This window comes from Canis aureus, chromosome 1 (assembly GCF_053574225.1).
Source record: "Canis aureus isolate CA01 chromosome 1, VMU_Caureus_v.1.0, whole genome shotgun sequence".
Classification (NCBI taxonomy): domain Eukaryota; kingdom Metazoa; phylum Chordata; class Mammalia; order Carnivora; family Canidae; genus Canis; species Canis aureus.
The window spans coordinates 36,000,145-36,014,284 of record NC_135611.1 but is presented as its reverse complement, the minus strand read 5'-3'; the positions used below and the strand labels follow the sequence as shown (position 1 = coordinate 36,014,284).

General features: G+C 37.9%; 1 protein-coding gene across 1 annotated transcript in view; it reads left to right on the top strand.

Annotated features, from left to right (window-relative positions):
• Positions 1 to 14,140, top strand: part of PLAGL1 (PLAG1 like zinc finger 1) — a 110,132-nt gene that overhangs the window by 22,918 nt on the left and 73,074 nt on the right. The gene's annotated exons all lie outside the window — the stretch shown is intronic.

The following is a 14,140-nucleotide window of genomic DNA, read 5'->3' as shown; positions in this document are numbered from 1 at the left end:
ATTCGAAACAAAGATTTGAGTGTTGGGTGTGCTCATGGTTACTGGGTGTTACTGCATCTGGGTCTTCTCAATAGGCAGAAGTAGGAAATGTTAACCTGTGTATCACAAATACCTGTAACCATTTCTACATCTGTCCATATCTTTATTACGGTAAACATGAGTTCATAATGTTATCTCTGACTCTAATCCAGGACTACATGGCTTATTCTAGCCTTCCCCTCTCCTATCTATAACCTCTCCACTCCAACAGTGAGAAAATCTTGGCTTCCATTATCACCATCTGTTTACTAATTTTTCATTCCCAGTATGCATGTACAGTGGTTTCAGAACTGTTAACTTGTACCCTCTCGGGAAATAACTTTACTGACTGGAGTTCAGTGCTTATGTACAGTTTCTTTTGTCTTTAGTCATTTCTAAAGTTACTTAGGTCAACACCTTTTTTTTTCTCCAATTCCCTACAGTGAGTTTATACATTAGTAATACAGTTAGATTATTTGTCACAGTCTGCATTCATGAGTACCTGGCTGATTTTTTAAAAAAGTATTTATGCATACAATAAGGTTTACTTTTCATGCTGTATAATTCTATGGACTTTGTTAAATGCATAGTGTTCTGTATTCACTACTGTGTCACCATCCAGAATTGCTTCACCATCCTTAAACAACAACTCCTGTGCTTCACCAAGAGTAGTTGGTATTCTTCCCTCCCAAAATTTCTGGTGAGTTTAATCTGCTTTTCATCTCTTCAGCATCCCCTTTTCCAAAAATTAGGGGAATGGAAGCATATGGTATGTAGTCTTTTGAAACTAGATCCTTTTCTTTAGCAATATGCATTTAAGATTCTTCTATGTTGCATGAATTAATAGCTCATTCCTTTTGACTGTGGAAGACTATTTTATAATATGGTTGTATCATAGTTTGTTTATCCATTCATATGAAGGACATCTTAGTTGCTCCCAGTTTTTGGCAATTATGAATAAAGCTGCTATAAACATTATGTGCAGATTTTTGTGTAGACATACGTTTTTCAATCAGTTGAGTAAATACCAAGGAGAGCAATGGCTGGATGGTATGGGTTGTTTATGTTTAGCTTTGTAATAAACTGCCAATCTGTCTTCCAAAGTAGCTATGCTATTTTGTATCCCCACAAACAATGATGGATTATTGCCCTGCATGCTTGCTAGCATTTGGTATTGTCAGATTTTTGGATTTTAGCCATTCTTATAAATGTGTAGTGGTATCTTGTCTTAATTTGCATTTCCCTAATGACTAACGATGTTGAGTATCTTTTCATATGCATATATGCCATCTGTATATTTCCTCTGGTAAATGGTCTGTTTGAGTCTTTTGCCCATTTTTAAATTGGTTTTGTTGTTGACGTTTTAAACACTCTTTGTATATCCAAATATAAATATTAGATTTGTGGTTTGCAAATATTTTCTCCCAGTCTGTGGCTTGTCCTTAGCATATGGGTTTTGAAAGTTCTTTGGGTGATTCTGAACCTCTAGCTCAAAGACCCAGATCTGATTGAGACAAGAGCACTAGATCATCTCTTCTGCAGCTACCTTCTCTCTCTTTCCATTTCTTACCGGTAAGCCTCTCTGGGTCTCGATCCAAGCCTCATCTGTAAAATGAGGAATATTAAGTTATCGTCCAGAGAGCAGGTATCTTTCAATTTTCGGTTCTATGATTCCATGACTACCTGACCTTTTGATACCCTCCTGGAATGCTACCAATATACAGTTAGATCTCCTTTCCTTTCTAATTGCTTTCACAAAGGAAAAGAACTGCATGATCCAGACATTGAGAGTCTTTAATTTCTTTGTGGAATTTTATTACTCCCACTGCCTAAAAGCTCAACTGATGGCATGCCAGAGTGAAATAAATCTGTCAGTGACTTTAAAATGACAATAGGACAAAAATCTACTGGATCATGTCTCAGAGGCACTGCTCACAAAAATGACCTCCATGTTTACCATGTATTACAAATTTTGTATGTTTGTAGGCAGGTGGGGAAACAATGGCAGTTTAGAATTTCTCTATATCCTTTCTCTATGTAATTATTCGATTATGAAAGAACAAACCTCTTTTTTCTTTTTTAAAAATATTTTATTTATTTATTCATGAGAGACACAGAGAAAAAGAGAGGCAGAGACATAGGCAAAGGGAAAAGCTGGCTCCATGCAGGGAGCCCAACGTGGGACTCGATCCCAGGTCTTCAGGATCACGCCCCAGGCTGAAGTCGGCGCTAAACTACTGAGCTACCCAGGGTGCCCACAAGCCTCTTTTTCTATGAAAGTTTATTTTTCCTGCAAAAATGTCCCCTGAAGGACAGAATAAGAAAGCAACTATAAGAAAAGACTCACAAAAAGTAGGGGTACAGTATCTTCAAGATTATCAACAGATGAAATAATCTTAGAAAAGATATTAATAAACTTTAGTGACACAAAAGTACAGTAATAATTGCTAAAATTTCCTAACAAAATAGAACTTGTAGGGCCTCTTAACCCCATCCCATGGTATTATTAAATACAGAATGTAAAATCCTTTTTCCTTTTATTTTAGTATCCTGCATATGGACTAATTCAGATCCTATAGAATGCCCTATTATCTGTTTAGTTTCTATTTTGGTCATGTGCTATTATGCCCATGCTGTCTTATCTAAATGGTTTTGTGAGAGTTACCAGTACAGCCTCTGGAATCAGAGTTTTAAACCTTTTTACATATTAGCCGAGAAATTTTTTGGCAAATTCTTTACCCTCCCTAAATTTTTTAACTTGTGTGTACTATGTAGGTGATAATAGTACCTGCTTGGATTACTATGTCAAAGAAACTAATGAAACATAAAGGTGCTTAGTGTATGTAGTATCTGGCATGTATTTGTTGCTGCTACTACTAGTGGTTTAGATAAGGTCACTTATGTATTAATATTTCAAGTAACAAGACTAGAGGGCCAAAGACATTTCAGGAGCCTGTGAAAGAGAATGTTGTTGGAATTCCCTGGCAAAATATTCTGGTAGAGTCTCCTATCCTTCCCAGGAAGCTTAGGAAGAATGGTCACAGTAATAAGAGAGAAGCCTAAAGAGAAAGGTGCCATTGACATTGGGAGAGAGGGTCCTTCCAAGCAGGAAGGAGTAACACCCAATGCTGCAGAGAGATACCAGATGATGGACTCTCTATTGGCTTTCCAATTACAGAAGGGCATTGATAGAGTAGTGGGGGAGACAGAGGAGACCTGACAACTGGGGACCCCAAGTCTGAAGCATGAATGATGCTAAAGAAGTAAAGAGTCCAAGCAAGGTTTACTCTCAAGATTTGTAGGGGGGAACCAGGACATAAAGTATAGCTAGAGGAGATTTGGGGCTTGGGTATAATTTTTTTCTCAAGTTGGGAGAAACTTTAACATGTTTACAGAGGAGAAAGAGCCAATGGAGAATTAAAGATGGGCATTGGATGTTGAATGACAGCATGAGTTTTGTTTTTGTTTTTGTTTGTTTTTGGAAGTATTTGGAGGACACAAGAATTCACATGGGGAATTAGCTCTGAACAAAACAAAGGGTGGGATGGTTGATAAAGACAAGCTCATAGGTGCTGTGAGAAAGAGGAAGTTAGGGGTTTGTTCTTGATAATCACAGCTTTCCAGGAAGTAGGAAGATGGTGAGGGCGTTTGAAATGTTTTGAGGAGAGGAGAAAGATTTCAAAAAGCTATCCAGCAAATAGGTGGCAAGCTGAATAAGCAATATTGGGCATAGCTCAGTCTTCAAACATATATTCATTCATGGGGATTTTTCCAGCAGTTCTCAACAACTTGACTGTGAGAGCATCCATAGATGGTTGGACATGAGCTGGAGATTATGAAAATTTGTTGTGGTTCTGAAGCTTTTCAAAATACAAAGTTGAAAGAATAAACTCCCCTATACCCTTAGTGTAAATTCACCAATTATTAATATTTACACATTTGCTTTATCATTTTTATGCATGTAATATGTATGTTGTTGAACCATTGGAAAGTAAGTTAGACTTTGATTGTTAAACATTCTAGGATTTATCTCCTGGAAACCATGATGTTCTTCTACATAACAGTACAATTATTACTCAAGAAATTTAACATCAGAACAATACTATTGAATGTATAGTCCATATTCAGGTTTTTCCAATTGTCTCAATATTTTTAAAAAAGATTTTTAAGTAATCTCTATACCCAGCGTGGGGCTTGAACTCAAAAATCCCGAGATCAAGAATCACATGCTCTACTGATTGAGATAGTCAGGTACCTCTTTATAGCTATATATTTATTTATAGCTTTAAAAAAACCCCAAAACTCTCCAGGATTCATTAGACATTGCATTCAGTGGGATTTTTAATCTCCCTTAATTTGGAAGAATTTGTTAGCACTGTCTTTTGTAACATTGATGTTTTTGAAACCTATAGTCTAGCTGTTTTTTGAATAACCCTCAACTTTTGGTTTGTTTCCTTATTATAAACTTGGGTTCTGTGTTTCCAGCAGGAATACTATATATGTGATGTTGTGTCCTTATTTATGCCTTGTATCAAGAAGCATATGCCAATCTACCCTATTACTGGTGATATGAACTATCATCACTTGGTTAAGGTGGTATTTGCTAGGTTTCTCTGCTGTCAACTTATGGTTTCCCCCCTTTTTAATTAATAAGAAATGTGTGGGGAGATAAATGCTTGGGACTACATGGACTGGAAATATCCTATTCCTCTCCAATTTTCACCCAGTAGTTTTAGCATTCATTAAGATTCTTGCATGTATCAATTTTTATGATAGTTATAAATATTACTTTTCTAAATTACTCCTTCTATGCTTATTAGCTGATTAGGCTGTAACTTTGGAGTTTGATTTAATGCAAAGGCAGGGTGTCAAGATGAAGAAGACCATGGAGAGAAAATAGTTGTACAGTCTGGGCTGGCTAATGAAGAAACTAAAACCAGCGAAGCACACACATATGTATCAGTGTATGTGTGTTGCTGCAGAGTAAATATGCTGGGAGAACAGAGAAAGCTGAAAGCATCAGAAATTGTGATCAGAGATGGGGATGCTGGAGTTTAAAGTTTCTTAGGGTGGAGCTGTTCCAAGCTGTTGAAGGTCTAGGAGGTTGCCATGGATTCAGAAGATAGCTTGAGTGGAGAGATTTTTTTCATTAGGAGTAAGCAAAAGAATTCTAAGAACAAAGTATTGCATAAATCACCCACATAGATGTTGAATTGGCCCAAGAAGATGGGGCAACTAGAGGGAAAATTATATGAGCCGAGTGCCAAAGCCCTTCATTGTTCAAAATCTATAGTGAATCAGTCTATGGATGATGGTGTTGGGGGTGGGAAGAGAGTAGAGGAGCCAGATGTCCTGGGTCCCAAAGGAGATGTTTTAATATGTGAGTAAAAGAGCAATGATGTAGCAGTGGGGATAGGGTTAAGTATCATGCTGTCTTTTTAACCTTTTTCAGTGTGGCATAGCCATTGGCAAGTATACCTCCTCCAACCAAGAGGCCCTTGGTGTGGGGTATCTTTGAGGAGAGCAAGGCCTTTGAGTAAAGGTGGAGAGCTGGAGAGAGCTTTGTAGAGGAGGAGAGAGAAGCAGGCAGGACCTTGCTACAGTGGAGAAGATCAGAGTGCACAGGGGAAAGGGCAATAGGATAGATAGCCATAGGAATAGAGACTAAGAGGAGATGGGGAAGCTCAGGGTAATCTGAGAGGAGATTACTTTTCAGGATAATTAAGGATTGGAGGGCAAAAGATGAAAACAAGATACAGGGGGGTTTGAGTTTAAGTCAGGATTGTTCCTAGACCTTTAGGGCATCTGTGAGCCCTTTTTCTGTAAAGGACTGGCAAGCAAATATTTTCAGCTTTGTGGGCCAAACAGATTGCTGCTGTTGTAGCATGAAAGCAGCCATTGGCAATATGTAAATGAATGACAGTGACTAGTTTCCAATAAAACTTTATGGCCACTGAAATTTAATTTCGCATAATATTCACATGCCACCAAATATTCTTGTTTTATTTCTCCCAAACATCTAAAAAATGTAAAACCTTTTGCCCACAGGCTGTACAAAAGGAGACATAAAGACTCATTTGGCCGGTAGGCTGTAGTTGGCTAACCCCTTTTGTAGGGTAAAGGTATAGGAATTTATGTTAAAGCAGAGACTTAGGAGTCACTAGGGACATTTTGGGAGGGGAAGTAAAATATATCTTCTGATAATCACGAGTAATAGTTGGTAAAGTCCATGGACCAAGAGTTTAGGCTATCACGCTGCTAACTCCCAAAAGGAAAGGGAAAATGTAAGATGAACAATAAACAATATGATGATGCAGTTATGCAATTAGTACAGAGTTCATTGTTTTAATTCTTTAAATGCTTTTTAAAAATCTGAATAAAAAGCAGATGAAGGATTGAAAGCCAAATAATATATGGTGCCCTAGTTCAGTTTTCAGATAATCAGTATTTCTTCTGTTTTAATCCTCTTACCTTATGGATCTCTACATCTTCCTCAGTTCAGTTTATCCAGATAATCACTCTGGTTTCCTCTGGGGTCAGGGAAGTAGGGTTGCCAAACTACCCCGGGGGTTCAAGAAGGGACCTGGTCACCTAATTGCCCTGTATGCAAAATGAAGGCTTTCAACCAGTGCTTTCTGGACATCCCCACATTCCACTTCTCGCTCTCTGGTACCACCGAGTGTCCAGACTCTCAAGACATATTTCTCTACTCTTAAGTCAGTTACCACTCCTGCATTTGCTTTTTGTCTTTGAAAATCTATTGACCTCTTTCAACTGTGACTCCTGTCTCTCTCTGATGCCCTTGTTTTGGCAGAGCTCTGGGAGGGAGAAAATAAATGAGTATAGTCAGCCTGACGTATCCTTTTACTTTAAATGAGTGGCTGGTATTCCTAAATTATGAAAAAAAGCCTCTACCACTTTCTCTTTTTCTTGTAATTTCTTGCCTATTGCTGTCAAATTTTGTGATTAAAATTTTGATCATAGTAGGAAAAAATAGATACCAGTATCTGGCATTTGTATACTACATTATTTTTTCACTCCAAAGGTCAGCATTTGGTCATTGCCAACTTGGTTTTTTTTCATGCCACATGAAACAGGAATGAAAATCTATGCCATTGATTATATTTTAAATCACTTCTGAATGATTCTGGTTGCTTACTAATAAAAGGTGAATGGGTTTTTCCCTCCCGATCTTTAATTGTGCTATTTTCATTTCAGTTAGGCACTAGACACTGAATTTTCCTACTTAAAAATTAGAAATTCTTCTTTACACTTCATATAGTTTGAATTATATCCATACATTTTATTATAAAAATAGGAAACACATAGCTGCTTAAATGAAAGGACCATCCTCGCTTACTTCTTTGGAAGCCAGAAGCAGCCATGTTCTCCTGTCTTTTGTTCTCTTGATCCTTGATATACGGTGAAGCAACATGATTATTTTGTTGCACTTTCTAAAATGCGTGTAACAGGAAAACTTTACCACATAATGTAAAATATGTCAGTAGAGGAACTACATATACCAAACATTGCCTTGTGAGCTTACTATGTTCACCAAATGTCAGTCAGTTGAAGATAGAAGTGGACAGTTTTGCTTTGGGAGAAATAATTTTCTCATGGAAGTCCTGTTTGAGGAAGTGATACCTGGATAGAGAAGTCATTGCAAATGGTGACAAGTGTAGGGGAGGGGGGAGAGCCCTGTGAACCAAAGATTACAGCCTCTAAAAATGAAGGGACTCTGGGGGTGCCTGTGCGGCTTGGTTGGTTGAGCATCTGACTCTTGATTTCCGCTCAGGTCATGATCTTAGGGTTGTGGGATTGAACCCCTGCATGGGGCTCCGCTCTGGGCGTAGAGCCTGCTTAAGGATTCTCTCTCTCTCTCTCTCTCTCTCTCTCTCTCTCTCTCACCTTCTGCCCCTCCTCCACCTGTGCACACATGCACACACCCACACACCCTCTCTCTCTCTCTCTCTCTCTCTCGAGAGAGAGAGAGAAGGGACTTGGAGATTGAGGGAAGGCCAGCATAAGGCCAGTGAGAGAGAGGTTTGGCCAGAAGCCACGGACCTCGAAAGAATCAAAGGTTTATTTATGTTTTAAGGTGTTACTTATATTTTGGTTAGAGAAAATGAAATCTAAACACTTATTGAATATTTGCTGAGTTGAATTCACTAGAATATTTTTTCAAATTGTATGGTTTAAGTCTGTTAAGCAGAATGTAAACTGTATAATGTGATTGCTTCTTTTGGCTGCTTGCATCATGAAAGAACACTGGCTTAGGAGTCTGAGGGAAGATGTGGGTTGGAGTTTTGTCTCTACCACTTCAACCTTCACAGGTGAGAAAATGAACTGATAATGTATAAGGGAGAAGTGACAAAAAGAGTTAACAAAAAAGCAGAAGGTAAATACTAAGACAAACTATGGTGATAAAGATAAAAACATTCTCATGATTTCTTTCTCCTCATTCCATGCGAGTAAGAATAGAAAAATTTTAACCAACTTCATTGAGGTTTACTTTACATATAACAAAATGTACGTATTAGAAGTGTTAGTATTTGGTGAAGTATGACAAATATTTGGATCCATGTAATCATCTCCCTGATCAAGATATGGAACATTTCTATTACCTTACAGCATTCTCTCATGCCTCATCTCCATACGTTCTAGGAAACTACTGATCTGTTTTTTATTACTATAGATTAGTTTTTGTCCCCCTAAAGTTTCCTATCAATGGAATCATATAGCATTTTATGTATGCTTTTTAAACTCAGTGTAACATTTTTTAGATTCATCTATGAGATAATCATCAGTTTGCTCATTTTTAACAATTTATTTGTTTCCAGACTGGGGCTTAATGTGAATCTTTGTGTATAAGTCTTTGTACAGATAAATTATTATTTCTTTTTGATAAATACCTAGGGATTGCTGGGCATATAATAAGTATATGTTTAACATTAAAAGAAAAAAAACATTAAAAGAAAGATATTTTGTTTAAAAATTTTATTTATTCATGAGAGACACAGAGAGAGAGGCAGAGACATAGGCAGAGGGAGAAACAGACTCTCTGCGGGGAGCCCAATGTGGGACTCGATCCCAGGACCCAAGCATCACGCCCTGAGCCAAACACAGATGCTCAACCTGAGCCACTCAGGTGCCCCCGTAAGAAACTTTTAAACAGTTTTTCAGAGTGGCTGTACTATTTGACATTCCCACCATTAATGTATGAGAGTTCTAGATTTCTCATATCCTTGAGAATGCTTGACATTGTCAGTCTTTTAAATATTAGCCATTTCAGTGGGTATATAGTGGTATTTCATTGTGATTTTAATTTGTACCAGTCATTGGTGAAATGACATAGAGAGTCATTCATGTACTTACTGGTCATTCGAATATCTTCTTTGGTGAAGTATCTTTTCAAGTCTTTGCCCACTTTTATGGCATTATTTATTGTATTATTGAGTTGTATGCCTTTTTAAAATATTCTGATACAAGTCCTTTGTCAGATATATGTATTACAAATAGTTTTCTCCCAGTATGTGACTTGGCTTTTCAATTTCTTCATAGTTTCTTTTGAAGATCCCACGAAGATCTTATTTTTGGTAAAATCCAGTTACTAATTTATTCTTCCATGATTGTTGCTTTTTGTGTCCTTACCCAAGCAGTCTTTGCTATTCCTAGGTTTTCTTCTAGAAGAGTGCCATCAAATGAAACTATTATGTGAGCCACATATATAACTTTAAGTTTTAAGTAGCCACATTAAAAAAGTAAAAAAGAAAACAGTTCAAGTTAATTTTGATCACATATTCTATTTAAACCAGTATATCCAAAATATTATTTCAACAAGTAATCAATATAAAACCACTGAGATATTTTCATTCTCCTTTTATCCTAAGTCTTCAAAAGCTAGACTATAGTTTATCCTTATAGCACATTTCAGTTTGGACTAGTCACATTTTAAGTGTTCAATAGCATAGCTACTAACTACTTTATTGGACAGGGCAGTTCTAAAAGTTTTTTTCTTATTTTTTATTTAGGTCTGTGCTCTAATTTGATTTGATTTTTGTGTATGATGTGAAGTATAAGTTTAAGGTCTTTTTTTCTCCATACAGATAACCAGTTCTCACATCAGTTATCTTTTCCACCGAAATTATGTTGTACCTTTGTCCAAGATCGGTAGATCACATGTGTGGGACCATTTCTGGACCTCATATACTGTTCCATTTATCCATACGCCAGTACCATTCTGATTTCATTATTATGGCTCTATAGGTCTTAAAATTAGGTAGTGTAATTCTTCCAAATTTGTTCCTATTTTCCCTTTTTGCTACTCTAGGTTCTTTTCATTTCTATATGAAGTTTAGAATCAGCTTGTCAATTTCTACAGCAAAACTGACTGGGATTTGTCCATTATAGAAGGTTGAGAGATGCCCCCCCCCCCCCAAGATATGCCCATGTCCTAATCCCCCAAACTGAGAATGTTATTTCATTTGGAAAGAAACGTTTTTTTGTAGATGTAATTAAATTAAAGATCTTGAGATAAGATCATTCCAAGTAATTCAGGTGCATCCTAAATCCAATGGCAAGTATCTGCTAAGACAGACACACAGAAGAGAAAACACATCACACACAGAGGAGTGGGCAATGTGACAACAGTGGCGGAAGTTGGAGTGATGTGGCCAGAAGCCAAGGAAGCCAAGGAAACCAGAGAATGCCAAGGGTCTCCAAAAGCTGGAAGAGGCAAGGAAGGATTCTCCTCTATAGCCACTAGGGGGAGTGAAGCCCCGCTGACACCTTGATTTTGGACTTCTGGCCTCCAGGACCGTGAGAATAAATTTCTTGTTTTAGCCACAAACTTGTGGTAATCTATTGCAGCAGCTCTAGGAAACAAAGATGTCCATTATCAGGCTGAGGAAGTTTCTTTTCTCTCCTGGTTTATTCCCCCCCCCCCCCCAAGAATGGGTGTTGGATTTTGTCAAATGCCATTTCTGCATCAATTGAAAATATTATTTTTTCTTACAATTTTTTAACATTGTCATAAGCTATATACTCTGCTCATATGGTATTGATTTTAGCCCAATCATAACTGTTACCCCTAGTAACATCTGTTCCTAAAAGTACTGGAGTCTGACATGTTATATCAAACTGTAAATATGTCAGCATGAATCTTCTTGCTTTATATATTCTAAAGACATTTTAAGTCATTGAAGAGTCTGCTTTCAAGAATCTTATTCAAGCCTCTATCTCAAAATGCTTAGAAGAATACAACAGAGATCATGGAATTTATGCTGAGTGGTTTACTGTAACTGGGACCACACTCGTAACCCTTGAGTCCAGTTTGGCCGTGAGAGAGAGTTCATTTGGCCTTTGTACTGTTTTCAAAATTAGGAAATTTTATATTAAAACACTAGATATCGTGCTTGTCTGAATTATACAGATTTGGCAACAGTGCCCTGAATTCCAACATGGCAGTGATTGGCCTGAGCTATATAGCATCTGCCCCTTACACAAAGAATGTTCTTCTCACTTTACTATAATCCCATTCTTCATTGTTTTAAACTTCATAGAGATTTGAGTTTGCAATCACTCCCCAGAACCTTTTTTGGGGCACATCATACGTAATACAGAGGCATGTGTCATTGAAGGAAGGCTTGGGGAAGAAGAAGATGGTATTACAGTTACCAAGTAAACATACAGATCTTTAAAGAACTTTGTGGGAATGACTTGAAGATAAAAAAAGATTTTCATATAATTCATTACCGAGACAGACACTCTGATCAACTGACTTATGGATAAATATGGCACAAACACTTAAATCAAAATTAAAATTCTAAACCATGAGATGAGAAAGTAAACTCATCTGCTGCAACCAAAGAAGGAAGTACTGTACAGCCATATATATGACATATGATTTATTTATATTTTTATGATTTTATTTATTCATGAAAGACACAGAGGCAGAGACCTAGGCAGAGGGAGAAGCAGGATCTCTGACGGGAGCCCGATGTGGACTCGATCCTAGGACTCACGACCTGAGCCAAAGGCAGTCGCTCAACAGCTGAGCCACCCAGGTATCCTGCTGTACAACCTTGTAATGTAAACTGTGAGAAGGGATGGCAAAGCAAAGATATCAGAGATCCTGTTAATTTGTTGTGACTATAACCTATGCAAGACATACTGAGGAAAAAGATGATCAGACCAAATTTTCACAAATGTCCTCCAGTTGGGAGAGAAGTCAGCGGCATCCTTGTAAAACATCAAGGAATCTTTATGTACCACTGTTGGATTTTGCCAGAAGCAAGAACGTTTGCCACCTCCTGGGGTACCATGTTAAAATGGGCAAATGAACCAAAGTTCACAGATAGGGGATACTCCTGGGCTGGTTTGAAGGAGGGCTGCTGAGGATTTAAAGAAATTTCAGAAGTGATGACTGGCTTCCCCCAGCAAGGTCTATGCTCTGTTTCAGGCTGAGTTCTACAACCTTCCATCATCCCTCTCCTCATCCTAAAACAGGTCACAGAAAAGTAGATAGCACCAACACTCAGCCCTAAAACTGAAGCTCAGGATAGAGAAGACAGACACATCTCAAGCGAAGAGGAAAGTGTACCAGGAATTCACTCCTAGCATATTAGTGCAAATACAAGGTCTGGTATTAACTTGTAAGGATAAACAAGATAAAAGATATGACATAGCTGTTATGCAAATATGCTATATAACATGGGAGTGGGAAGCAAGGAAAACAGCATATAGAAGACAGACCAAAAACCAAGGCTGGAAGAAAACAACCAATGAGCAGAAATTTGTATTCCTTATTTGTGTTTCACATTACAGAAAAAAAAAAAAAAAAAGATACAGATTACTTACAACAGCTCAAGGACAATAAAAGATGAGAATGTGATGAAAAGGAAATTGCATGGCTAAGAAAATTGAGGATCAAAACAACATGATTTTAAAATGAAGTAAACTAGAAAAAATGAACAGAATATTTTTGAGAGAATCAGAGTGAGTGCAAATCACAAGAAAATGAATGCGGAAGGATAAAAAATCAAGTATAACTAGTGACTGAAGTAAAAAAAAAAAAAAAACCCAATTGATGAAAGATAAACTAAGATGTATGATAGGGATGGGACAGTATATCAAGAAAAGGAGAATGGATTCCATAAACTGGAAGATCATACTATATACGGGGGGGGGGGGGGAAGGGGGGGACTGATATTGAATAATTGACAGAGACATAGCGCGGATAAGGCTGTAAAGAGTTTTAATGATAAAAAAAAATTCTTAGGCATCCAAGTAGAAAAATCAAATCACGTCCCAGAGAAGTATTGCATAGGATTCAGATCTCTCCACAAAATCTGATTCTCAAAAATCAATGAAGCAATTGCCTCTTTGTCCTTTTAGGTATTAAAGAAAGGTGCGAATCCAAAATATTTACCCTTCTCAGTTTATGTGTAGAGCTTAAAAAAAAAAACAAAAAACAAAACCCAGATAAAACATTAGGGTGCTCTCTGACCTCTCCTTAAGAAGAACTACTTTGAAAAAGAGCAGGCCATTAAATAAAAATCAAGAATTTAGGAATGCGTAAGTTCTGATGACTACTGAATGCATTTAGATACAGAATCAAGACTGAACATCTGGGAGAATAAGGTGGGAGAACACTTGTAAACGTTCTGAGGGCGAGTCAGCCAGAGTCATATAAGCAGTGGAAGTTGGAAGATCGCAGTGAAGGCGGGTGGAATTGTTAGGATGCTATTAACCTTGTATTATTTCGGAGCTCTGGGACTCTCTGAAATATGTAGCGAGTTCTTGTTGCCTTTCACTTAACGTTTTCATAGGTCTTTTTTAGGAACGTGTAGCTTGTAGGGAAGGAAGCGACCGCTGGAGATCTGCGTCAGTTTCTTTTCCTTAAATTCAAGTAACATGAAAAATCGCAAATTACTTAGCGCGTACGTAGGGTCTGACTCCCTAACTGCAAAAGGATTCCCGTCCGATGTCTGTGTGCCTCCGCGTCTCGCTCTGAAAGACGGGGCGTAGGCACTCCTGCCGGGCTCGTCCCGAGGACCGCGCTTCTTCACCTGCGGAGGGCTCCCCACGGTGCCCGGCTCCCTCTCAGTGGCCACGGCGAGGC